The sequence below is a fragment of the Sapajus apella genome, unplaced genomic scaffold (genome assembly GCF_009761245.1).
Source record: "Sapajus apella isolate SASKATOON/1434 unplaced genomic scaffold, GSC_monkey_1.0 scaffold1, whole genome shotgun sequence".
NCBI lineage: Eukaryota > Metazoa > Chordata > Mammalia > Primates > Cebidae > Sapajus > Sapajus apella.
The window spans coordinates 58,549,056-58,576,463 of NW_022436941.1; the positions used below are offsets into that span (position 1 = coordinate 58,549,056).

The 27,408-nt window shown below is 33.9% G+C and overlaps 1 protein-coding gene and 1 long non-coding RNA gene across 7 annotated transcripts in view; one reads left to right on the plus strand and one right to left on the minus strand.

The window, feature by feature from the left end:
* Positions 1–27,408, plus strand: part of SSBP2 (single stranded DNA binding protein 2) — a 314,744-nt gene that overhangs the window by 149,786 nt on the left and 137,550 nt on the right. The gene's annotated exons all lie outside the window — the stretch shown is intronic.
* Positions 20,172–27,319, minus strand: LOC116550862. Its single transcript, XR_004268608.1, has 3 exons — positions 27,236–27,319; positions 23,357–23,362; positions 20,172–20,184 (listed from the first exon to the last, which is right to left on the minus strand). It is a non-coding gene; the product is annotated as an uncharacterized LOC116550862 (long non-coding RNA).

Sequence of the window (27,408 nt, forward strand, 5' to 3'; positions counted from 1 at the left end):
AAAAGACAATAGATAAAAATGTTGGCAAGGATGTAGAGAAAAGGGAACACTGTACTGTACACTCTTGGTGAGAATGAAAATTAGTACAGCCATTATGGAAAACATTATAGCAATTTCTTTAAAAAATTAAAAATAGAGCTACCATATAATCCAGAAATTCTACTTCTAGGTGTATATCCAAAGGAAATGAAATAAGTATGTCAAAGAGATATTTGCATTCCCATGTTTAGTGGAGCATTATTCACAGTAACCAAGGCAAGGAATCAACCTACGTATCCATCAGTGATTGAGTGGATAAAGAAAATGTGGATTATATACACAATGAAATACTATTCAGCCTTAAAAAGAAAGGAAATTCTGTCACTTGTGACAATGTGGATGAACCTGGAGGGTGTTATATTAAGTGAATTAAGCCAGGTACAGAAAGACAAATACCGCATGATCTCATATCTAAAAAAATGAACTCATAGAAATGGAGAGTAGAATGGTGGTTACCAGAGAGGCTGGTAGGGAGGGATACTGGGAGATGTTGGTCAAAGGATCTAAATTTTCAGTTAAAACAGGAGAAGCAAATTCAGGAGATCCATTGTATAGCACAATGACTATGGTTAATAATAATGTACACTTGAAAATTGCTAAGAAAGTAGATTTTAAGTGTTAGCACCACCAAAATAATAAGTATGTGAGGAAATAGGTAGGTTAATTAGCTTGATTCAGCTGTTCCACAGTATATACATTTATCAAAATATGCTCTAAACCATAAATATGCACAATTTTTGTCAATTGCAAATTTTTTTATACCTTTGTACCACAGGCTGGAAATGTGACAAAATTTTATAACATGTTTCCTTATGTTAAAATTTCATGTTTCAAACAACTGATTTGCAAATGAAATTTTAGAATAAGACCTAGATTTAGCTTATATCTTATATCCAGGATTATCTTATATTCAGTATGCAGAGAAGGAAGAAATGAGAATAGATTGAATTCACTTGGGAATGTTTCAGGAGGAGACTGGAATTAAACTGAAGATAGGTAGTATAAGGAGAGGTAGAAAAAAAGGACAAATAATATAGCGGAGAGATAGAATAACACGACTAAGGGAGGATTGAGTATGGGGTGGGTTGGAGGGGAGATATAATTATACATTATTACTCTGAAGCAAATATAAACTCACAATCACTTTTTTTGCCCCAGTATTGTTGAGACTCAGATTCCTGACCCATATATTTTCTGCTTTTTGTGGATTCTAAAACTATTTATAGGAAGACCTACTTTTCTTATATAATAGTTTGTATGAAATATAAGTATTATATATTTCTCTTTTGTTGTTTCTTTATCTTAAACTACTTAACTCATAGAGTTGTCATGAAGACTGAGAAAATATATGTTAATTTTTAAAATGACAGCCTTATATGCTATATAGAAGTATTTAAGGCCATGATTTAAAAAATCGCAACTGTCTCATCCTAGTGAATTAGATTAGGCATGTACTTAACATAATTTTTATCTGGTGTAGAATTTCTGTACATAGAAATATTATGTATCTTCCTCAGTTTGCGCTTATCTATTCTTCTACCACCTTACTTAATATTCATAGCAGAGAGTCCTCTTTCTGATAAACATTATAGTTCTTCTATTTTATAGTTTAGACTTCTAGCATTTCTATCTGTGCTGGGCTTGGTTTTCCTGTTTCCTTCATATCACATAGGATACTTGTTTGGCCTTTGTTTCCTGTGCTTTCCTTTAGCATACCACTGAACAATTTGCAGAGCAACTTTTATAAGAAGGAATCCGCTGTATTTTGTTCTCTTGCAACATTTTTGAAGGTTAAAATAGAATTTAAAAAGGTTGGCAGGTTCAGGATAGCAAAGCTTTATAAATTCTTTCTTTGTACTAATAAGAGTTAGAAATTATGAATGCCTAGTGTCTAGCCTAAAGGAGCCTAGCATATTGTAAGTATGCATACATATTTGCTTTAATGTGAAAAATTAAGTATTTTTGTAATTCTTTCAAATATGTTCATTACTTGGACTGTTAAAAATTCAGCTACATTATAATTATCTGATAATAGAATGAATTCTTGGAAAACATCTAGATGAAGCTTTAAAATTTTTTAGGCCAAATATTTAAATATTTCACTGATTACTAAAAAAAACAAAAACAAAGCCACCTACCTACTTATTAATGAATAGCTCTATAATTGGTTGATTTATTGTCTTTTCTCCAGATTTATGATGTATGTAGGAACGTCTTTAAAGCTTGTTAAGTAACACAGATCAATGCTATACTTCTTAACTATATAATTCACCTGTATCAAAATAGTTTTGAATATAGAAACTGTTGTAATATAGTCATTGTATTTTAAAAATTCAACAATAGCACTGTTATGTTTAACATCTAGGATATTAACACTGGTTGGAAAACTACATTTGGTGAAGGTAGATTTGAAATAGGCTAGAAAATAATTATTAGTGCACCTCTCTGGAATGACATTGGCATTTGGTAGGTAAACATGAACAAAAATTTCATCTCTGTTTAAAAGCAAAGAAGCTGTCCATTAGAAATAGCTTCTATATATGTCACCACTGTTCTAAAATATTCTAGTTGGGCACCTAGTGGGTCAACAATGGATAGACATATTTTGATGGGAAATGTGTCTCAATGGCTACTTTTGAAAATGAAGAAGGATACATGTGATCATAACTCACTGCATCCTCTAACTCTTGGCATCAAAGTTACCTCTTGCCTCAAGCTTTCCAGTAGCTGGGACGATAGGTGCACACCACCATGCCTGGCTAATTTTTGTTTTTATGTTATTTGTTAGAGATAGGGTCTCACTGTGTTGTCCAGGCTGGTCTCAAATTTCAGGCCTTAAGTTATCTTCCTGCCTTGGCTTCCCAAAGTGCTGGGATTGAAGGTATGAGTCTCCATGCCTGGCCTGTTATTTATATTTTTGGAAATCTATATGTTAAAAGAAGACAGTAAGCCTGGGTGTGGTTGCTCATGCCTGTAATCCCAGCACTTTGGGAGGCCGAGGCAGGTGGATCACCTGAGGTCAGGAGTTCGAGGCCAACCTGGCCAACATGACGAAACCCCATCTCTACTAAAAATACAAAAATTAGCCAGGTATGATGTGTGCCTGCAATCCTGGCTACTCTGGAGGCTGAGGCAGGAGAATTGCTTGAACTGGGGAGGCAGAGATTGCAGCGAGCCAAAATCGTGCCGCTGGCACTCCATCCTGGGTGACAGAGCAAGACTCCATCTCAAATAAAAAAAATAGAGGACAGTCATCTCTCTAGTTATAGTATGTTTACTATCAAATTTAAGTAATTATTGAAGGTTTTTCTTCAGATTTTTATCATTAATATATCTTCTATAAATGAGAAATACATATTATAAAGTAAATCTTACTGTGTGGCAGCAAGTCTAATATAAAAATTGAGTATGTATGCATTACGTTCAATATGAACTATTTTCAGGAGAATGAATGCTTTCTTTTTGTGAATTTATGAGAATATTTATTGAACTAATAATTTTATTTAATTATTAAAATGGAAATGTGTCATCCTTTGTATCCTGAATTCTTAAAAGCATGAATTTATAAAAATAAAGAAAACATAGTCTTGTTAAATATTTTATTTATTTTACTTTTAGTATTTCTTTAAAGTTTCTTACATGGAAAAATAATCGCAGCTCGTAGATGTCAACCCCAAATAAAGATTAATGCTTTTATTTTGTAAAGATGGCTTTTCTTAAACAAAACAACCCGAGCTTTAATCTAATACTTAGACAAACTGAGCTTCTGTACCAAGGGAAAAGCTATTTACTTTAAGGCTCAGTTTGTTAAGAAGGCTTTTGAAAAACTGAGTGAAAGGAAAGGGACTTAGCTGAGATATAATTTGATTACTATCGATAAGGATGTTTCTATATTTTTTAATCTAGTAAGCCTTAAATCTAAATTTCTGAATGTTTTTACATTTTTAGTTAGAATTATAGTTAAATTTATAGTTAGAATAAAGTTTAAACCAATCAAGACATTTCTTTTTGAAGCAATTATATGACCTTTTCATCTTTTAAATATAATTTTTCTACACATATCCTAGCTTAAATTGAGCCAGTCAAATGGGAAATTTTGAGATGGAACACAGAGCCTCCATTAGGAGAACAAAACTATTCTTCCTAGCTTTTTCTACAAAATATAAAATATCCTTTATCTTATAAACTCATATATTTTAAATACTCATAGTACTATGCTCAATTTTAGGCAATAAGGACTTACAAGTGATAGATTATCCCAGCAAAAACATTTTCTTTTGTCTCCTATGAGAAAAAGTTACCATTTTTTCTCTACTGTTTTTAAAAGGTTGAAATGGAACTTTTAAACTTAGAGTTATTCTTGTTCTTATTGGATCTTTCCTCTTGGCTCTGCAGGTTTCTGTTAACATGATACAGCCTTCACAAAATTGTAAGGTATAAAGTAACAGATTTTTAGAGCTAACAGTGACTTTTCAGATCACCTAGTCAAACACCTTCATTCTACATTTAACCCAAATGCTGCGCAAGCCTTCTATCCTTCATGTCGCCTCTTTAGTATTCTACATGTCCTCAGGGATTATATGCTCATGGTTAGTATTTCTGGCCTTAAGGGATTTGATCTTACTTACAGCATACCTTGCCCACTGTTCTTTTTCGCTGTGTTCCTTGTAGATTAGGCAATGAAAGCTTGAATTGTAATTAATTGTTGCCTATCAGGTACTAGACCATTAGTATGCCTATAGAACCAGAGTAGTGGACTGTATTATTTGACCTGTGAAACCTGTGCTGTCATTAGAAAAGCAAAATATTTTGTATTTGGCCTATATTTTTTCCATCATTATAGATAATAGGCCAAATACAAAACATTCTGGATGGAATGATGTAAAATCACAGGTTTTTCGTGGTCTAAAGACTTCCGTAATGAACATAATTATATTGAAGATTATCTTTAATCATCTTATGCCTGAAGAATAAGGTACTGGGATCATAGTGGAACTAGAAGCTGAGCACTTTGAAATCAGCATTTGGTGTTAACATATGGTGTCATTGTTTGTCCTTGCCATCTATTAGCAAAGGTTTTTTTTTTTTTTAACCTACACTGAATTTTTTTTAGGAATATTCCATTTAAAATGTTTTCCCTTGTAAGTACCTCGACATTGAACAGATACATACTTAATGTAGTGTACTAGGCTTGAAACTATATGAGGACTGATAATAAGTTATGTCTCTTTCATACAGGAATGATCTACTAGGGTTAAATAATAATTTTAACACAAGGTATATAAAAGCAATAAAACCTGGGAATATAAACATTGGCGTTGGGAGACCAGACACAGTGATGCTCTTTTCCCAACCAAAAAATTAATATTTATAGTTTAAACTTAGAACTAACATAGAAAATCAGTATTATTTTGATTCATAGTGGTTATCTTTTGGTTGAGTTGAATTTGGAGTTAACATGATTCTCTACTGTCGAAATATGACCACTGTGATTCTGTTTCTTCTACCCACGAGTACAGGGGTACTACCCTTTTTTTCCCCCTCAAATAGGGGATTCCCATCTAATTGCTATGTAGTTAGATTGATTTCTCTGAAGGTTTTTTGAACTGTAGTTAATAATTTCTGTAGTTCTGCCTAATAGTTTGCCTCCTAAAGACCATAATTTAATAGAAATACAGGAATTTTTATTTTATAGAAAAGCCCCTTTTCCCAACCACTCCCATTCCTCTTCCACACAGTTCACATTTTCAAACTGGAAACCAAGAGATGATAATTTTTGTTTTATGGAACGTTTCTGCAAGGTCCATTGAAATAGTATGTTTCATTAATACATTAAATATTACTTATGGAACATTAACTCCTGAACAAATTAAGTACAATCAGAAATTAAGATAAAGCATCTTTTAAATTTTAAAATTACATTTACTGCAACTTTTTATGAATATGGTGCAAAGAGGTCTATTTGCAAAGCATGTTTGGTATGAATTTAATAACCATATGTTTTAATTAATTTGAAAACTGTCATTGGCAGTTGGTCCAGACAGGAACTGGCAAAAGTTCTCATTCACTAGGTAGTATCTAGGGGCTATTTGACAGCTTCCGTTTCCTATTGTGCATGTGCGTGCATGTGGAGGGGCTGAGTGCTGTGTTTACTGTCAGCTGTTTGAAATTATTCAGTAGAAACCGTAGCTTTCATAACCAGAATATTTCCATTCCTGTTTCTGTAGTGGATAAGGACAGAAACAGCTAAGATTAAAATTTACAACATGAAGGAACAGTGAGAAGAGGCTACTTTATAGAAGTGCTGTCAGTGTGGGACTTCAGTGGCTCTGTAATTCAAGTATACTGTGATTCTTATTTGGAAATAGTCACTAACATGATATTGTTGACTTGATATTTAATCTACACATGTATAATTGCTGATTAAAGGAAAAATATGAATCTATGTGAATAGTTATAGAACTATAATGTGCTCTTATGATATTTTTTAAAAGTTTATGAGTATGCTCTTCGTCTATCTGGGTTTAAATCCCAGCAGAACCATTTATAAGCTCCGGATCTTGGGCAAGTCACTTAATTCCTCTAAATCTTTTTTTTTTTTTTTTTGAGACAAAGTCTTTCCCTGTCGCCCAGGCTGGAGTGCAGTGGTGCGATCTCAGCTCACTGCAACCTCCACCTCCTGGGTTCAAGCGATTCTCCTGCATCAGCCTCGTGAGTAGCTGAGATTACAGGTGCCTGCCATCACACCCCGCTGATGTTTATATTTTTAGTAGAGATGGGGCTTCAGCATGTTGGCCAGGCTGGTCTCAAACTCTTCAGGTGATCCATCCACCTCCGCCTCCCAAAGTGCTGGGATTATAGGCGTGAGCTACCGCCCCCAGCCTAAATCTTTTTTACTCTATAAAATGTGGCTAGTAATAATGTGTATCCAGTAGAGGTGTTAGTAGAATTAAATATGATGATTCATGTAATATGTTTAGCACAATCTGGTATATAGTAAGCAATAATGTTAGCTACTTCTGCTATTGCTATTATAATGAATCTTCTATTTTCAGTAAGTTCTTACATTGTGAAAGTTAATCTCAACTTAGAGCAAAAGATGTGAAAAAAAGATGTAATAATTTATGTGGTATAGGGTTACCATAAAAATTTTTTTTGCTTACCAAGTTATGTGGAAATTCTAATTTTTATATGGGAAAATATAAATGAGTTTTATTGATTTTTCAGGATAAATGACCTTGCTTTCCTTCTAATTTTGTACTTCTGCTTTCCCTATTCTATTTACAGTTTACTATATATCCTATATTCGTTCTTAGTTGCCATTTTACTTTGCTATGGAACACCATTTCCTTGTAATCCATCCAGAAAAGAGTTGCTTCCTAATTTATTCCTTTTTGCTCTGGCTTCATATTAAATAACAGGAAACATAGGGGACCTTTAGTATTTTGAAAAGACCCAGAAAATGTTCTTCTTAACTCTTTCCATTTCCCTCACCAAGAGCTTACAAGTTTACACTGTTTCATAATATCTCCAGGATAAGTCAAGTCTTTCAGAAGGGAAGATTTACATTTATTACTTACCTTGACTGAGAGAGGCTTTGGAAAATGGATTATATAGAGCTGATTTTTGTAACAAAAATACTGCCAGCAGTACAATAAAAAGGCAAAATAAAAATGCTACCATTAAACTCTTACTGTATATGTTATATTATAAAAAGACAAAAATATGTTCTGCACATTGATTACACATGGCTCATATAACCTTTATATGTAAACATATAAAAATACATGTAGCATAATTTTATATGGTATATTTTAAATGTGACCTAAAACTAACATGCCATTAAACATTTAATTAATAAGTTTGCCTGCTTTCCTGGAACTTAATTAAAGTAGGTTTGGCTTGTTTCTCTATTTGTTTTTGTAATGATGTAGATTCTCTTACTCTCTTAAAACCCAGCCTAGAAAAGCTAAAACTATATATTTCTTTCAAATAGTTTTTTGATTGCAATTATTTTGTTGATTACACTACTATACTTTTAAAAACATGCTGAATTTCTTCACTGCCCTTTGGTTAATACTTGCTGAACTCTCTGAAAGGCACAGTATTCCTTTAATTTATCTAGAGTTACGGATATAATTATACAATGAAGTTTTACTATTGCAAATCAGTTTTTGAAAATTAAAGTAACCTTTAGGTAATATTTGGTAAAGTTTCTCATTTCTGTTTGTGAGGAAGGAAATTTAGAAATGTGAAGGTCAGACATCTAGTTTGTGGTAGAACCTATCTACATCCCAGTCAAGAGCTTTTATTTGGCAAAGTGCACACTCTGAAGCCTAGGTTTCAATTCTAGCCTTTTTATTATCTAGGCAATCTTGGTACTCTACAAGTTATGATATACGCTACAAGTTGCTATTTTAGCAGATTAATCTCAGATATTTTACTTGCATATAAATTAGTCCAGAAAATATAATGAATTTTAATTTTTAAGTTTTGGGGAGTAGCAGCAAAAACTGACAATTATTCTACAAGAAATGACAAAAAAAAAGTCTGATAGAGGAAAAAGGAGATGTAGACTGTGCAGCTTGGCACTGGGGGGTCTGAATGCTTATGAACTAAACTGTTTGCAAACTAGATATGTAATCTGAAACTAAGCGTATAATAATATCTCTGGACCTTAGTTAACTCTTCTTTTACATACGGGGAATTGAACTAAAACATCTCTATCATCTAAAGTCTGATAGTAAGGTATATGGTAAGTGCATTGAATTGACAATAATGCGAAGAAATAGAATTTTTGTGTAAATTCTCCTTTTATCTACTTTCTCTCCCATCACATCTCTAGAACACTGACCCAGTGTCTAATAGTTGTATTTTGCCTCAAAGTCTCCATTAGTATCTGTACAATATATATCTTGTTTTCTGTCCTTTTACTTTCAAATTTTCTACAGCCTCCTATTTAAGGCTTGTTTCTTGTTATCAGCATATAGTTGGATTTTAAAAAAATACCTAGTCTGGGCCAGGCGTGGTGGCTCATGCCTGTAATCCCAGCACTTTGGGAGGCCAGGTGGGTGGATCACGAGATCAGGAATTCCAGACCAGCCTGGCCAACACGCTGAAACCATGTCTCTTCTAAAGGTAAAAAAAATTAGCTGGGCATGGTGGCAGACGCCTGTAATCCCAGCTACTCAGGATGCTGAGACAGGAGAATTGCTTGAACCCAGGAGGTGGAGGTTGCAGTGAGCCGAGATCGTGCCATTGCCTTCCAGCCTGGGCCACAGGGCAAGACTCCATTTCAAAAAAAGAAAAAGAAAAAAAAACTAGTCTGATAATCTTTGTTTGAAGTGTTTTTACTTAATGCAATTACTGATATATTTGGGTTTAAATCTATGATTAACTATTTTCTATATATTCTGCTCATTTTGTTACTTGTTCCTTCCTTTTCGTTTCTTGTTTTAGTTTGATTTTTTTCTTCTCACCATCATTCTCCTACTGCTCACCATTAGCTTGTTATATTGTTCTTTTTATGGTTATCCCATTGATTATATAACTATCCTTGATTTATTAAGATAAGATATAAAATAATACTATTTCCTGTGCTATGAAAGAACCTTCTACTTTAATGCAATTAACCTCCCCCAACTTAAATGTTACTGTTCTGTATTTTAATTTTATATGCATTTTAAACTCCATGAGGCATCATTATCACTATTTTTATAGAAAACATTTCTTCTGGCACCTCTGAGTTTTCTTCTTCAAGTATTTTCTTTCCTCCTGAAGAATACGCTTTAGTTAGCATGTGATAATTTTTGTGGATCTGCTGATTATACATTCTCATTTTTTGTTTTTTGGGAAAAAATATTTTTATTGCACTTTTTGGGGGAAGGGAATGTTTTTGCTGGATTTAAAAATTCTAGGTTGACAATTTTCTTTTTTTTTTTTTTTTTTTTTGAGACGGAGTCTTTCTCTGTCTCCAGGCTGGAGTGCAATGGTGCTGTCTCAGCTCACTGCAACTTCCGCCTCCCAGATTGAAGCGATTCTCTTTCCTTAGCCTCCCGAGTAGCTGGGACTACAGGCATATGCCACCATGCCCAGCTAAATTTGTATTTTTAGTAGAGAAGGGGTTTCACTCATGTTGGCCAGGATGGTCTCCATCTCTTGACCTTGTGATCTGCGTGCCTCGGCCTCCCAAAATGCCGGGATTACAGGTGTGAGCCACCTCGCCCTGCAAACAGTTTTCTTTCATTGTCTTGAAGATATCATTCCTGTGTATCCTGGCTTTTGCTATTTCTAATTAGGTTCAAGCTGTCAGAATAATACATGCATTTTTGTTTTTGTTTTATTTTTGGCTGCTTTTAAGGTTGTTGTTTTTTTGTTTTTCTGTTTTGAGATGGAGTCTCACTCTGTCGTCCAGGCTGGAGTGCAGTGGCACAATCTCCGCTCACTACAACCTTTGCTGCAACCTTTGCCTCTTGGGTTCAGGCGATTCTTCTGCGCCAGCCTCCCAAGTAGCTGGCACTACCGGCGCACGCTACACGCCCGGCTAATTTTTGTATTATTAGTAGAGACAGCGTTTCACATTCTTTGGACAGGCTGATCTCAAACTCCTGACCTCATGATCCGCCTGCCTCGGCCTCCCAAAGTGCTGGTATTACAGGCTTGAGCCACCGTGCCCGGCTGTTGGTTTTCATCAGGTTTTACTGTTATGTGACTGGGTATTGTTTTCTTTGTAATTCTCTTACTTGGGTTTTGTAGTGCTTCTTAACTCTAGGGCTTTTCATCAGTTTTGGGAAGTTTAATCAGTTTGGAAAATTTTCAGCCATTATATCTTCAAATATTATAATACTTATGCCTCTATTTTACTTTAACTCCTTTTATTCTGGAATTCCAAAGACCTGTATCTATATATTTTTACTATATTCTGTATATCCTTTATGATCTTTTCTGGATTTTCTATCTTTTCTTTCCTCCATATTTTAATTTTTTAATTTTCTTCTGACCTCCTAGCCCATTAATTTTTTTCAGTTGTGCTAATAATCCATCCACTGCTTCTTAATTTCAGTGATTGTGTTCTTTAGTCCTAGAATTTCAATTTAAATGTTATTCCACCTTTTTGCTGATGTTCTCAGTGTTGTTGCTTAATTTATTGGTCATATTTAGCATAATGGTTTTTAAGCTCAGCTCTTATATCTCCATTATGTAAATCCACAGGGAGTCTAGTTGCTGTTTCTTTTGTTTCTCTTGGTTTCCAGATGTATGGTATTATTATTTTCTTATATACCTGGATATTTTTTATTGTGTCCTAAATGCTGTATGTGCATGATAATAGAGATAAGTTGACAATCTTAATAATATTCCAAAAAGGATTTGTATTTGCTCTGGCAGGCAGCAAGTTTAAGGTCAGATCATTGTAAACCAAACAAGGGAGTGCGATAATTTAAAATGACATTTCCTATAAGTGATATCTATGCCTGTTTTCATACTTAGTCTAAGACTATAACCCTTTGAGGTCCCAAACCATACCAGGTTTTATGTTCTCCTTGGTGGGCTCTGAATGCTAATTTTTGCTCTGCATCATAAGTTTATTAAAAACGTCTGCTTCCCTTCTCATCATCTCAGCCATACTTCCGACATTGGCAAAAGCCAGTAACAGACTTCTGGGATTTTCTGTGTTTACAACCCTAGCATCTTATCTTTTCATTTCATTATCAAGTTTATGTGACACTTTTAAGAATCATTCAGTGTGTATGTTCCTCACGTTTACATTAGCACAGATTTTTCTGAAATGGTCTCAGTTTACAGAGCCCTTATTGTCTTAGATATTTTTTTCATGGGGCACTTAAGCAAAAATGTGTAAACAAACAAAACCCCAACAGATCTTTTTGTTAGGTATGTGGGTCTAAACAACTTAAGTATCCATGATCTAACCATTTAATGTCATTTGAAAAAAAAATACATATAAATTGAAAGGAAAAAAACGTATTTCTATATCTTTTTAAAGTAACCATAATTACTTAATTATAGGATATGAGCACCTGTTGGACACTACATATTTGCTCAGATCTTGGAATCAGGCTGGACGCCATGACCCTCATTTCCTGTTTCACATTGATTAGATGCAAACTTGAGCTGTAGTTCACATGGTATTAAACATATGTTAAGTCTTCTGTGTTTCCCTCAAAAATATGGCACACAATTTTGGGGTTGTGGTATGAACAAATTCAGAAAGGATGTTTTAAAGACGCTAGAGATGAAGTAAGTTAAAAGAGAAAGAGTGAGGAAGTCAAATTTCCTGTTTATGGTCGTACCGTTGGACAAATTGCTTTACCTCTGTAAAATGAAGGTTTTTCTATATACCTCTTTTGTGATATTTAAAGTTCTTTTTGAGCTCCAAAACATATTAATTCTGTGGCTCACCTAAAGCCTTTGCTGTATTCTTAATATCAATGGGTCATTCCTTTGCTGCTAAAATTTATTTGCAGATTTGTAAATCTAATATAAATAAATTACCTTCTTGATGACTATTTAAATCTTTCCTCTGGATTTATCCATAGCGTCAGAATATTTATTGACGTGCCTTTCCGTGATGTAGTTCTTAATTGGAAGCACATCTTACAAGAGAATTATATTCTCCAAATAGGATAATTCCTGTGGTTTAAAAGTTGCCACAAAGGAATACTGTCATTAAAAACCAAAACATTTATTTTTCAATTCTTGTCTCAGAGGCTCTAATATTTTATTATAAACTCAAAACATTCTTACAGTTACTCAGATTTACTTTCAGACTAATTGGCTTTTCAGTATTTTTCAGGAAACCCATTAATTTATATCCTTTAGAAACTACATATGTAGTAGGCCATCAAAATGCTGTGAAAAGTAAAATGCCCTTTTCATTAAGAATCTGGTGTGGTACTATAGTTAGAGACTTGTAGTTGAATTTTCCAAATTGATCTGCTATTTCTTGGAGCTTTTTAATTTAAAAACATTTAATAACTTTTATTATGCAACTAATCAATTTCACTGAGGTAGAAGAGTTAGAAGGCATGGAAAAGTACAAAACTTTATTTTGAATTAGTTGGATTACCATGGTTATTTAAAAACTAGGCTCATATTTTTTCTAAGGCACTCTTCATTTATAATATCACTAAAATTGAAGTTCCTTTCAGTTTGTTAGAACTCTAATAGGAAAAGGCAGCCAGAAGAATTGGAAAATTTGCCTTCAGGACCTTCTGCCAGATATTAAAATTATTGAATATTTCAGTTTATTTTATTTACTCTTAAAATCTTTATTCTGGTAATTTTAAAAGTAAGTGAATCTTTCATGTACCTCATCAATTTTATGTATCTGAATTTTAGAAAAATATATAAACTAGCCAGTTACATAAATAAAATCAATTACATATTTGAGTTAAAAAATAAAATGTATAAATCTGGAGAACTGACTAAACAGTGGTACTTTAGGGAAAATATAACAGGCGGGGAGTTTTAGGTAATTATAAGTTGAACAGATTGTACTACACAGTACTATAAGAAGGAATAGTTCCACGGTAATTTGTTTCTGTTTGTTTTTATTTCCTCTCGAACATAACCTTTTAAGGAAAATGTTGCTAGCCTAGGTGCTGTTAGAAGGCTGCAAAATGCATTTTTGTCCACTGCACTCTCACCTCCCAATATCTTACTAAAGCCTTCAAAAAATAAAGAGAAAATCAGCAAAGCACATATTCAAAACCTACAAGCTGATGTGTCAAAGCTTGATTTATGAATTTATGGCAGAACCTAAGTAAATGCTATAATTTGAATAATTGGACAACCATTAGGGAGACAAAAATAGGGTCATTATAAAAGCTAAATAGAAACTGTATGTTTGTTCTGAAAAAGAGACTTCAAGATAATTCCTCTACACTGTCATATATAGGAATTCTGAAGTAGCTACTGTCTAGAAATATGTCATGTGATAATGAATTAAAGGACTGAACTTACTTGCCATGGAGAAGAGGACAAAAAGCAGATGTGATAGTTGTCTTCAAAAATCTTTTAGAGCTATAATGTAGAAGAGCAGTAGGAGTAAAAGACGGAAGTTTCAGGCAGGCATAATTTGACTTACACAAAGAACTGCCTATATTTGAGTCCATGGAAGGACTTAGTCGGAAAGTCCTTTAATTGAGTCCATGAAAGGACTCAAATATAGATTGGAATGTTGTATTATGGACTTCACTAGGGGCATGTGGAGTGGCAGTGACCTAAGATTAATTCTGATCTTAAGGCTGAGATTTCCCTCTGGTAATTCTACATCGAGCTACTTTAACAATAGGAAATGTAATATTTTCCAGAAAAAATTTTAAGTACTTTACACTTTTTGTGGGTTACCCTGCAGGAATATGATTTAACTGGTGAAGTGGGTTCAAGTCCAGGCTCCTCTGCTTCCTCAGCCGGATGCCCCTGTTAGGGGAACGATGTGCATACCTTGAACAACCATGCACAACATCTCTGACTGGTGGTCACTGTACTTAGAGCATTTCTCTCCTGACTGATTTCAGGTGTAATGTGATCTTGTTGTATATTTATGATTGTTCATTACTCATAGTTCTTTCCTCTGAATTAAGTGGGGTTCTTTTCATCAAAAGTTCTGTAATTTGTGTGATTTCAGATACCTCAAAGATTAAAATTTCAAGAATTCTGGCACTATTTGTATTACTAATGAACCAGAAAGTATTAATTAAGTCATTGTATTTGATTATAGGATTTCTAAAATCAATTACTATATTAACATTAGAGGTAGTTGCAGGTACTTTCTCCTTTCACATATGTGTATGGGGCTATGTGTATAGGTATATTATTTGTTAACTGCTGGCAAATGTTTTACAGATCTTGAGTAAAACTCTAAAGTTAGGTGCCTAGCCTCTGAAAAGAAATTTATCTTGTCTTATTCCTCTGTTAGACAAGTAGTATATCATTTAATTATAAGATTTTATTGTTAATTTTTTATCCATTCATGGGATGTCTTTTTTTAAAATCAAAGGTTTCAATATTTTAAAGTTTTATGTTAAACTAAGATAAAACTAGCCAATCAAGGGTGATAAAACTAGCCAGTCAAGGGTGATAAAACTGAAATTAATTCTGAAGACTCAGACTGTAGGTTTTTCAAAACCACTTTACACTATCATGATTATTACCATAACAAGCTTTAATTTAGTGTCACTTTGAATTTAAGCTATGATATCAAACTATGCTAAAGAAATTCTCTTGTGACTAGAACTATTCACCAACAGCTGTTGCTCTCTCTACCTGTGAGAAGATTTAAAAAAAAAAAAAGTGCCAGCAAAAAGCAGTCTGGTATGCCTTTTAAATTATTACTGTATTTGTTGCTGCTTATATAGTTAGAGATTGAGTTTAGTTGTTTGTGGATTTCTCAAGAGGATATAGTTGATTTATTTCTGTGGAATGACATAGATTTGGCTTGATGATACCAGCAGTGGAAGCTCAGCACAGGAGAGCATTAGATGTTTAGGGAAAATCGCTAGTCTGATTCCCTATTTTATTTTGCTTTGTAATATGAAGAAATGGAGTATTTATGCATATATACATGCTGATAGGAATACATACTCGTGTATATTATTTTTTAAACCCTACCGAAAAGTAGTTAATTCCCCATTCCCTACTTTTGTTAAACTGATTCATTAATCCAAGAATTACTAAGCTTAAAGGTTATGTTGGAATAAGACTCATGATGTAAAGGGTCAGTACAAGGGAATTTTTCAGTGGTAGAACTGTTTTATGTCTTGATTGATGGTTACACTGTGCTTTTGTCAGGACTCATAGAAATGTATACAACAAAAGTGAATTTTACTGTATATAATTTAAAATAAAATGAAAATTTTAAAATATAACCATTCAGAAAATTCATTAGATATGATTAAAGATGCTTGCTGCCCCTTCTGACCTTCCTTTCTTCTGCTCTAAAACCTAAATACGTAATGTTCAAATGGAACCTTCACCCAGTCCTCTCCAATCCAGGGGTCTTTAGAAGACTTTGATATTTTGGCAAGACATTGAAAGATCTCCACTCAAGAAATCCAAACAGCTTCCCTTCCTCTCTCCCTTCCTTCCATTGTTCTCTACCATTCACAAAAATTTTCCACATACCTTTGTTTATGGTATTTTTACACATATGTTTATATTTCTAACATAGACTATCCTACAAGTAGATCTCATGATCATTTACACAAGACAAATACTGAACTTCAAATTTTGGTCTGTTACTTACAGAGAAAACTTCTGTCATATATGTACAAAGGGAACATTTTAAATAGTTGTATTAAAAATATACATATGTGAATGGCTCACTTTGTAAAAAATTTATATTCTTTTTATAATAGTAGTGATAATTGTACAAAGACAGCTATATTATTTCATGTATTCTTCCTTCTGAATAACAGCATACATTTTTGGAATAAACTATGGGACACAGTAATGTTATCTAACTCTCACAAGGATTCAATTTATAATTCAAACTATATTAGTCAGCTTTCACACTGCTGATAAAGACATACCCGAGACTGGGAAATTTACAAAAGAAAGAGGTTTAATTGGACTTACAGTTTCACATGGCTGGGGAAGCCTCAATCATGGCAGAAGGCAAGGAGGAGCAAGTCTCATCTTACATGGATGGCACCAGGCAAAGAGAGAATGAGGAAGATGCAAAAGTGAAAACCCCTGATGAAGCCATTAGATCTTATGAGGTTTATTCACTACCACGAGAACAGTATGGGGGAAACCGCCCCCATGATTCAATTATCTCCCACCAGGTCTCTCCCACAACACGTGGGAATTATGGGAGTACATTTGAGATGAGATTTGAGTGGGGTCACAGCCAAACCATATCATTCTGCCCCTGTCCCCTTCCAAATCTACTATCTTCACATTTCAAAACCAATTATGCCTTCCCAACAGTCCCTGAAAGTCTTAACTAATTTTAGCATTAACTCAAAAGTCCACAGTCCAGAATCTCTGAGACAAGGCAAGTCCCTTCCTCCTGTGAGTTTGTAAAATCAAAAGCAAGCTAGTTATTTCCTAGATACAGGAAGTACAGACATTGGGTAAATACAGTCATTCCGAATGTGTGACATTCGGTGAAACAAAGGGGCTTACAGCCCCACACAAGTCTGAAATTCAGCTGGACAGTCAAATCTTAAAACTCCAAAATGATCTCCTTTGACTCCATGTCTCACATCCAGGTCACACTGATGCAAGAGGTGGGTTCCCATGATCTTAGGAAGCTCTGCCCCTGTGGCTTTGCAAGGTACAGCCTACCTCCTGCTGGACTTGAGTATCTGCAGCTTTTCCAGGTGTTCGGTGCAAATTGTGGCTGGATCTGCCATTCTAGGATCTGGAGGATGGTGGTGTTCTCACAGCTCCAGTAGTGGTAACCCAGTAGGAACTATGTGTGGGGGCTCTGACCCCACATTTCCCTTCTGCAGTGCCCTAGCTGAGGTTCTCCATGAGAGCCCTGCCTTTGCAGCAAACCTCTGCCTGGGCATTCAGGCATTTCCATATATCTTCTGAAATCTAGGTGGAGGCTCCCAAACCTCACTTCTTGACTTCTGTGCACCCGCAGGCACAGCATCATGGAAGCTGCCAAGGCTTTGGGTGTGTACCCTCTGAAGCCATGGCCTGAGCTCTACATTAGTCCCTTTCAGCCACAGCTCCTCATTATATATGCAGATTTCTGCAGCCAGCTTGAATATCTCGTCAGAAAATATGATTTTCTTTTCTATTGCATCATCAGGCTGCAAAATCTTCAAATGTTTATGCTCTGTTTCTCTTTTAAAACTGAATGCTTTTAACAACACCCAAGTCATCTCTAGAATGCTTTGCTGCTTAGAAATTTCTTCTGCTAAATATGCTAAATCATCTCTCTCAAGTTCAATGTTTCATGAATCTCTAGGGCAAGGGCAAAAAGCCACCAGTCTCTTTGCTAAAATTATTGTTACAATAGTCACCTTTGCTCCAGTTCCCAAGAAATTCCTCATCTCCATATGAGACCACCTCAGCCTGGACCTTATTGTTCACATCACTATAAGCATTTTGTCAAAGCCATTCAGCAAGTCTCTAGGAAGTTGCAAAGTTTCCCACATTTTCCTGTCTTCTTCTGAGCCCTCCAAACTCTTCCCACCCTCTGCCTGTTACCCAGTTCCAAAGTCGCTTCCACATTTTGGGTATCTTTTCAGCAGCTCCCCACTCTACTGGTACCAATTTACTGTATTAGTCAGTTTTCACACTGCTGATAAAGACATACCCGAGACTAGGCAATTTACAAAAGACAGAGGTTTAATTGGACTTACAGGCTTTGGAAGCCTCACAATCATGGCAGAAGGCAAGGAGGAGCAAGTCTGGTCTTACATGGATGGCAGCAGGCAAAGAGAGAATAAGAAAGACACAAAAGCGGAAACCCCTGATAAAACCATCAGATCTTGTAAGACTTATTTACTACCACAAGAACAGTATGGGGGAAACTGCCCCCATGATTCAATTATCTCCCACCAGGTCCCTCCCACAGCATGTGGGAATTATGAGAGTACAATTCAAGATGAGATTTAGGTGGGCACCCAGCCAAACCATATCACGAACCTTATGTGCGTACTGTGCTAACATTATAAAAGCTGTTGTTTATACAGCTATTCATCAGAATCTAAATTGATTAATGGGTTGAATAAAGATATATTATTTCTACTTGTCTTTAACAAATAAATAATTCAAAAGTTTTATGCTGAAATTATTACCAGTTGTTGTACACATGTATTAAGTGATCAAGGAATTTTCCTTAATCATGGTCTTCCCTGTGTCTGATATTTTGCCCTTTGAGTTCTTTCTACTAAGTGATTGATAAAATGAAAGCATTATTCTGAATTGAATATTTTTTAAGAATGAAAGTAGAGTTTTCAGTTGAGGTCTCCATTTTAGCCAGATTAAGGAGGAAATATGACTAGAAACATTTCCTTTCTGAACATGTGAGAAACTATAAATTTAAGGCTCAGTAGACTAAACTTGTTTAATCATTTTACTAATATTTCCAATGAAATGTGTATTTCTTTCACTCATCATTTTCTTTTATGGTGTCTACTCTGAAATAAACATTATTTTTCTTCTGAGAACTCCAAAAATAAAAGATATAGTTGGTTCTTTCTTGATGAGCTTATGATCATATAATATGACTTCATAATTCTATAATGAAAGTACGTATACAGTGTCATGGGAACACAGACAAACTTGTGGTTAAGGATAGATTTATATTATAGGACAGGAAAACACTTTTAAAATACTAGAAAAACTACACCTGTAGTATTTGTATATTTTGGCACTTCATAAAAATCTTTGTGGGAACTTTGAAAACTTATCTTTTGATCTTAAAAAGTTGAGGCCAATAGTTTTATATTTAAATATGTGAGGAATTGAATTTGTTACAGCTTTAAAACTTTTTTATGTTCTCATGTTTAAAATTATGCTTTTAAAAACCATTTTAAAACAGTTGCTATCACAAGATAACTCATAGGCATTCACTTCTGGCTAAGTGACTTTGTCTAGATTTTTTAAAGACAGGTTCATTTCAGATATTGTGCTCTGTTATTGGACTGTTTCAGAAAAACAGTCCCAATTTTTGATTTAGAAATATATTTCTAGAAGAAGCAGAAGAACTTAATAAATTACTTCTGTTACAATGAATTATTTATTAAGCATCACATATGGAAAGGAATGTTGAGAGGAAGAAATACACAGAAAACTATGCATAAATGCTTTATCCTCTTGTAAAGTATACTTCAATGGGGTGGGGGTGGGAATCATAGGAATTGGTTCTTTGCAAGGCCATGGTATTGCTTTTGAAATGTTAAGTGGACAGGGAACACAAAAGTGAAAAGATGTAAAGTTGTACTTCTTTGGCAGCAGCTGGCAAGCAGTTTTTAGAACTTATTTGCTTGAAGTGAAAGGATCTGGTAAGGTGATGTTTGGTGTTAGAAGGAGCAGGAAACTAGGAGAGAGCTTTTGAATACCAAAACTTGTAAATGCCTGACCCATTCTTTAATACAGTTTTCTCTTGATTTCTGATACTTCATAACTTTATTTTGCGTGGAACTTTGCCTAAGATACTGACTACAAGACTAACTCTGCATGAATTTTTAGCTAAAACATCAACCACTGTCTGTATGAGAATGGGCAACTTGGTTCACAGTCCTGAGATAATCTGATAGGTAGGCTGCTTTGGATAAGATACTTCTTTTGGACTGATCAGTTATATAATCCTAGGGATGACAATTCTGGGAGAAAGTTCTTCTGAAACTGGTTAGGGATAGAATAGACAATGAAAATGTGTAATATACCATTTTAACAACAGGAGTTTTATTATAAGTACTCATAACAGAACTGAAACTGGAAAACTGTGAGGTACTGAGGCAGCTCTGGGTTCTAGCTTCTTTTACGGCATCTTATCACTCAGCCATTTCAGGCAGGCATTCTCAAGGCAAACATGTTCTTCCTCCTTCCTTTCTTCCCTTTCTCCATTCTCTTGTACAAGGGTTCCAGTTTCTCCCCATCCTCATTAACATTTTTGCTTTTAAAAAAAAAAGCCATCCTGACAAGAGTGAGGTGATAGCTCATTGTGGCATTGATTTGTATTTTCCTGATTAGTGATGTTAATGTCTTTTTTTCACACATCTGTTGCCCATTTGTATATCTTCTTTGGAGAAATGTCTGTTCAATTTCTTAGCCCAGTTTTAATTGGGTCATTCATTTTGTTTGTGTTTTTATTTTGCTGTTGAATTGTAGGGGTTCCTTACATATTTTGGAGATGAACCCATTATTAGATATTAGATATATGGTTTGTAAATATTTTCTTCAATTCCATGGATTGCCTTTACACTCATTGATTGTCTCCTGTGCTGTTTGATATAGTCTCATTTATTTTTGCTTTTGTTGCCTGTGTTTTTTATGTCATTTCTGTGAAATCATTGCTAAGCAATGCCGCAAAGCTTTTCCTCATGTTTTCTCTAGCAGTTTTATGATTTTTGGTATTATGTTTATTCTTTAATCCATTTTTGATTTGATTTTTGTGTTTGGTGTAAGATAAGGGTTTAATTTCATTCTTTTCTGTTTCCCCAGCACCATTTATAGAAGACTGTTCTTTCCCTATTGTATATGCTTGACACCCTTGATGAAGATCAGTTCACTGTGAATGTGCTTATTTCTGGGCTCTGTATTCTGTTCCATTAGTCTACATGTCTGTCCTTATGCTAGTACTATACTGTTGTAATTATAGTGTCTTTTAAAGAGTAGTTTTTACTTTTGATGAAGTTTCATTTATCAATATTTCTCTTTTGGTGGTGTATCTAAGGAATTCTTGTCTAAACCAAATCACAGATATTTTTTCCTGTGTATTCTCTAGAACCTTGATAATTTGTTTTTACATTTTGTTCTATGGTCTACTTTGAGATTTGTATATGGTCCAGAGTTTGGATTAGGATTTTCTTGTTTTGTTTTCTATTTTGGCATATGGATATCCAGTTCCAGCACTGTTTATTGAAAAGACTCTCATTTCTCCTTCGGATTGTACTTGCATCTTTGTTGAAAATCACCATATATGTGTGGATTCTCTATTCTGTACCATTGATCTGTTCTTTTTCCACTATCATGTTGTATTGATTGCTATGCTTTATAGTAAATCTTGAAATCAGGTAGTGTGAAACCTTCAACTTTGCTGTTCTTTTCAAAATTGTTTTGACTATTCTACTTCTTTTCTATTTCTAGTGTTTAATTTCTTCAAAACAATCCTGTTGGGATATTGGAATTGTGTTGAGTCTATAAATACCTCAAAAAGAATTCAAATAGTAACAATACTGAGTCTTCTGCTTCATGAAAGCTATGTATCTCTCCATTTATATGAATTTTCATTCATTTATTTAATTAGTGATTTATAATTTTTAACACACAGCTCATGCACATGTTTTGTTAGCTCTACACAAAATAATGATTTTTTTGGTATAGATAAATGGTACCTTTAAAAGTTGAATATCCAGTTATTAATTGACCATATATGGAAATACTGGTTTTCTTCCTTGTTAAATTAACTTATAAATTCTGTTTGCTTTTTAATAAAATTTCTTTGGAGTTTATATGCAGACAATGGTATCCTTTAGGGTTTCAAAAAAGAGTACACTTTATTTTGTTCTATTCATGAATTTCTTAGGACATAGATTGGTTTGTTCTTATATAGATGTGATATGATTATATGGTTCTTTTTTATATCATATTTACATTGTATAAATTGTTCTTATGGTTTGTTTTGATTTCTGCTTGGTTGTTTTTAGTGTTAATAATTTGGCATCAGGAACCAACTTAATTATCTCTTATAAAGTGCAATACTCTTGCCTCATTATATGTTTCCATGACAAATAGCATATAGGAAAGGTAATGTTTCTTATATTCCCTTCCCTTAATGTGATTTGAAGGAGCGTATATCTTAGTTATGATAGGCAACTAAGATAACAATGGAAAATATGTTTCTAGAATTATATTTCTTTCTACATTGCTTAGTCATTATTGCTATATGAATATATAAAGGTCTTGGCTAGGTACAGTGCCTCACACCTATAATCCTAGCACTTTGGGAGGCTGAGGCGGGTGGATTACTTGAGGTCAGGAGTTCAAGACCAGCCTGGCCAACATGACAAAACCCCATCTCTACTAAAAAAAAAAAAAAAAAAAAAAAAAAAAAAATTAGCCAGACGGGGTGGCTCATGCCTGTAATCCCAGCTACTTGGGAGGCTGAGGCAGGAGAATTGCTTGAACCCAGGACTTAGAGGTTGCAGTGAGCCAAGATCATGCCATTGTACTCCATCTGCCATTTGCACTCCAGCCTGGGTGACAAGAGCAAAACATGTTTAAGGCTGCCTTCATGTTTTATGTGATTTTTTTTAAAGTTGTGACATTGCTTTAGTGAGTTTTCAAGACCTTAAAAATGAATCTTTAATTTCAGCAGATTTTGATGAATGAGAGGCATTTACAGTATACAATTGCTATCTTGATGCAATTCTACTCTGTGGGGCTTTATCGATTTCTGGCCTTCTTCACTGCCACAACTCAAGATTTTTTCTAAGTAATATAGGGTCATTTAAAACAAAGGCGATTCTAGCTCTTTTTTTTCTTTTGGTCTTAATCCCCAAATTGTCTTTTTTTTGGTGCTTGTCTACATGTAGTAGTTAGTAGAAGAGAATTAGCTGGCAGTTTTGCTTACTTCTAACAAACAATATTTGTTTGTGGTACATATAACCTGAGGCTACTGATTTGGATTAGAAGTCATTAAATAGCATTATTTTTTAAGGTTAATAAATGCAAAAGCACAGACTATGTATTTTTCAGACACTGCATTGCTGTCTCTTCCATGAATAAGACACAATTTTTAAAGATACTTAATACCACATTTTAGAGATAAGCTCATTGTTGTTTTCCAAGTTTTAAAAGACCATTAGCAAAAATTTTGTTTTCTTTTTCTATTCTCACTCTCTTTGGCTATTATTTTTCTTGTTCAGTATCATAGGATATTGCCATAATAAAACAAGAAAGAAAAAATTCTTGGGGAAGGATTTATCAGGGAATTCCATTATTTTTTGTGATAGTTTACTCTAGTTTTTCAGACATTTATTTATTCAAGCAAGTAAATGAGAAAACTAATTTCTGAAAATGTTAATTGTAGGGAAAGATTTCTGGTACTAGGAGAAACTCTTTTGATCATAGGTTGGTGTTAAAGTCAGCAGCAGTAGGACATGAGCACTTTTTTCTTAAGTTCTGTAGCTATTTTAGTGATACTTAATAGTCTTATGCTTAAACATGACTATAATTAATAATTCTGTATTGTATTCTTGAAATTTGCTAAGAGAGTAGGTCTTAAATGTTCTCACCACAATGTGTATGTGTATCAAAACATCACATGTATACCTTAAATATATACAATTTTATTGTCAATTATACTTAAATAAAACTGGGAAAATATTGTTATGAATTGGAATACTTAAGGAAAACTAGACTTGAAACATAGTTTCGTAATTACGTCTGTTAAAATGCACCTTTACAAAATCTAAGAATATTCTCAGATGCTCCAAAGCTGCTTCTCTCTGGATGGAGTCTGAAAAGAATAAGGGGTAGGAGAGAGTAGAGGTAGGAAAATATGCACTGAGGTGGCTTTCTATCCATATCTGTCTAAAATAATACTTCTGCCACGTGCATTACTAACTCACTTTCTCTGCAGACACATTCTGAGCTTCTTCCAAAGATTATTTTTCTTTGTTTTGACATGAAAAGCTTAAGCTCTGACTACCTTTTTTTTTCCCTGCAATCCTTTGGGAGTACAGAGTTTATAACTACAGCACTGTTTCTATCTAAGTAGAGAGCAATGCAGTGAAATTTAAAAAAAAATTTTTTTAAATTCTGATTGTTAATTTGAAGGACTTGATATTTTAAGACCGGGGAAAGTTACCCATACTCTTGAAATTTTAACACAATCCCGTTTGTGAAATTGGAAATGACATGATAATCTAGCAGCATGACTCTTTTTTTCCTAACCAAGTAAGAAGTGTTATACAATTAACCATGGCACATAGTAAATGGCTTACTTCATATTCTGTTATTTTCTGTTATTTAATATAGTTTATGTTAAAGTTTATTTTTCTGGGGAAACTCATATTTTTCAGTTATTGATTGTGAGGATAATATATATTTTGAAATCACAAAATAATTGAGTGAAATTATATATTCAGTATAGTTTTGCTTTCTTAATATGTAAATTAAAAGTTTATTTAATAATTTTAGGTTATTTATGGACAAATAAAACTAGACATCTGATACCTTATGTAATACTCTATCAGAATAGATTATATTTTGTGAAATCAACTGTTTACAGCTTTTTTTTGTTTAATGTTTAAGATTTCGACAGTTGCTTTATCTAACATTTTTATTGAATAAAAATGGCTTAAATATATACAAGATCAAATTATTATTATAGTAATATGTATTAAAATGAAGGACACATTTTATAAATGTGGTTTAGTGATATTTTTATAGGAAGGAAAATTAATTATAAAGTTAAGTAACTCACATAATTTAAGGTAGACACCTGCTACTAGTTTGCAGTTCATTTCCATTATTTGTTTCTTATAATATTATAAATAATTTTTAAAAATATCTTCCTAAGCATACTGAGGCTGATATTTCTTAGATCTTCCTCTGATAATTCTAGTCATCATGATACTGTTTAAGAGATCAGATGTTCTATTCTGACAAGCCATAGTAAATATATATAGTACCACTCTTCTGTATAATCTTTTTGCTTTGGCCATTAGTTTGTCCTGGAGCTTTATGTCAAAGAGGTAGCAAAGAAAGTAAAAGACATGTTAGAAGAGATAGAAAACAAAATCCAAGTTGAACCAAGCTGTATTTAAACATGCAGGTTGTTCTGATTTCCTAAAGAATAAAAGAATACCACTGTGTTTCAACAAGTCATGTGAGTTATAAAGAGGATAGTTCATTGTAAGGTGCTGATGACACAGCTTTGGTTTAGACTTGCAAATTTTTATATTTCACCAACATTCATCTTTTAATATTCATATTTATTCAAATAGCACCTACCGTGCCAGGACTGCATCAGGTGTTAAGAATATAAAATATCTCTCTCTGTTCTCTGTCATATGAGGATATAATAGGAAGATAGCCATCTGCAAACCAGGAAGTATGCCCTCACCAGACACCAGATCTGCCAGCACCTTGATCTTGGACTTCATAGCTCTCAGAACTGACAAAAATAAGTGTCTATTGTTTAAGCCACCCAGTTTTTGATAATTTGTGATAGCTGCCCAGACTGACTAAGACATACAGCAACAGTATGGAGGAAAAGCTATATTTAGAGAACACAACCAGTTAAGCAATTTCAATGAAGTATGAGAGGTGCTTTTATTTAGTGAAAGTACAGGGTACTGTAACAGTACATGGCATAAGGAATGCAAAACCTCATAATTCACAGGATATTAGATAGCATACTTGGAAGGGCCTTGCTGCGTGGATACTTACTCCATGCTTCTTGAATCCCACCTAATATCTTAAAAGCAGGAACCAAAAGGTTCAAACAATTTCCAAGTAATTTGGCCATGTCCCAGAACAAAGTTCAACAATATATATATGTGTGTATATATATATATATATATATATATATATATATATATATAGAAACAAGAAAATATCCAGCACCCAACAAAATAAAATTCATAATGGCTGGATTTCAATCAGACATTATCAGATGATGCACAGAAGCAGGAAAATATGATCCATAATGAGGAGAAAGATGAATCAAAACCAGTTTGTAACTGACATAGATTTTAGAACTAGAAAATACTTTAAAACAATTGTTACGATGTTCCATATATTCAAAAAATTAGAGGAAAAATGGAACATGTTAGGTAGAAATACGGAATATCAAGAAAGAACCAAATCCAACATCTAGAGATGGAAAATACACTGGATGGGATTAATGGCAGGTTAGACATTGCAGAAGCAAAGATAAGCAAACTTGAAGACATAGCAATAGAAACTGTCCAAAATGAAATATAGAGTAGAGAAAAAAAAGACTTAAAAGAAGTAGGAGGAGAGCAGAGCTGTAGTGAGCTCTGGGGTGTCTTCAAAAAGCCTAATGTATTTAGAATTAGACTCACCCAAAGGAGAGGAGAGAAACAAGGAGGACAGAAAAAATACTTACAGAAATCACTGCCGAAAGTCTTTCAAATTTGAGACAAAGTACAAACTTAGAAACCCAAGACAGTAAAAGAACCCAAGTACAAAAACATGAAGAAAAATACACCAATGCATGTGATAATCAAATTGTTCAAAACCAGTGGCAAAGAGAAAATCTTAAAAGCAGCCTTTAGAAAAGTCACGTTGTGTGTTGAGGAAGCATGATAAAGATTTCAGCAAACTTTTTGTTGAAAGTCATGAAAATGAGAAGACAATGGAAAAACATCTTTAAAGTACAGAAGACACAAACATCAATTAACATTGTCAGAGTTAAATAGGGGCTAGGCCATAAAGGCTGTTTATATCCACATTAAGGAGTACCAGAGTATGAAGGAAGAGGAACATGAAAGTGAGATTAGGAAGCATGAATCACAGAGGTAAGAGAAAAACCTAGAGACTGTGTTATCACAAAAGTTATATATAGCTTTTTTAATAGTGCTTATTATGGACCAAGTGGTTTTGCATGTATTAATTTAACTTGCACAGCAATCCTTTGGGCTAGATACCTGCAGAATTAGTATATAATAATGAGAAAATGAGGTATAG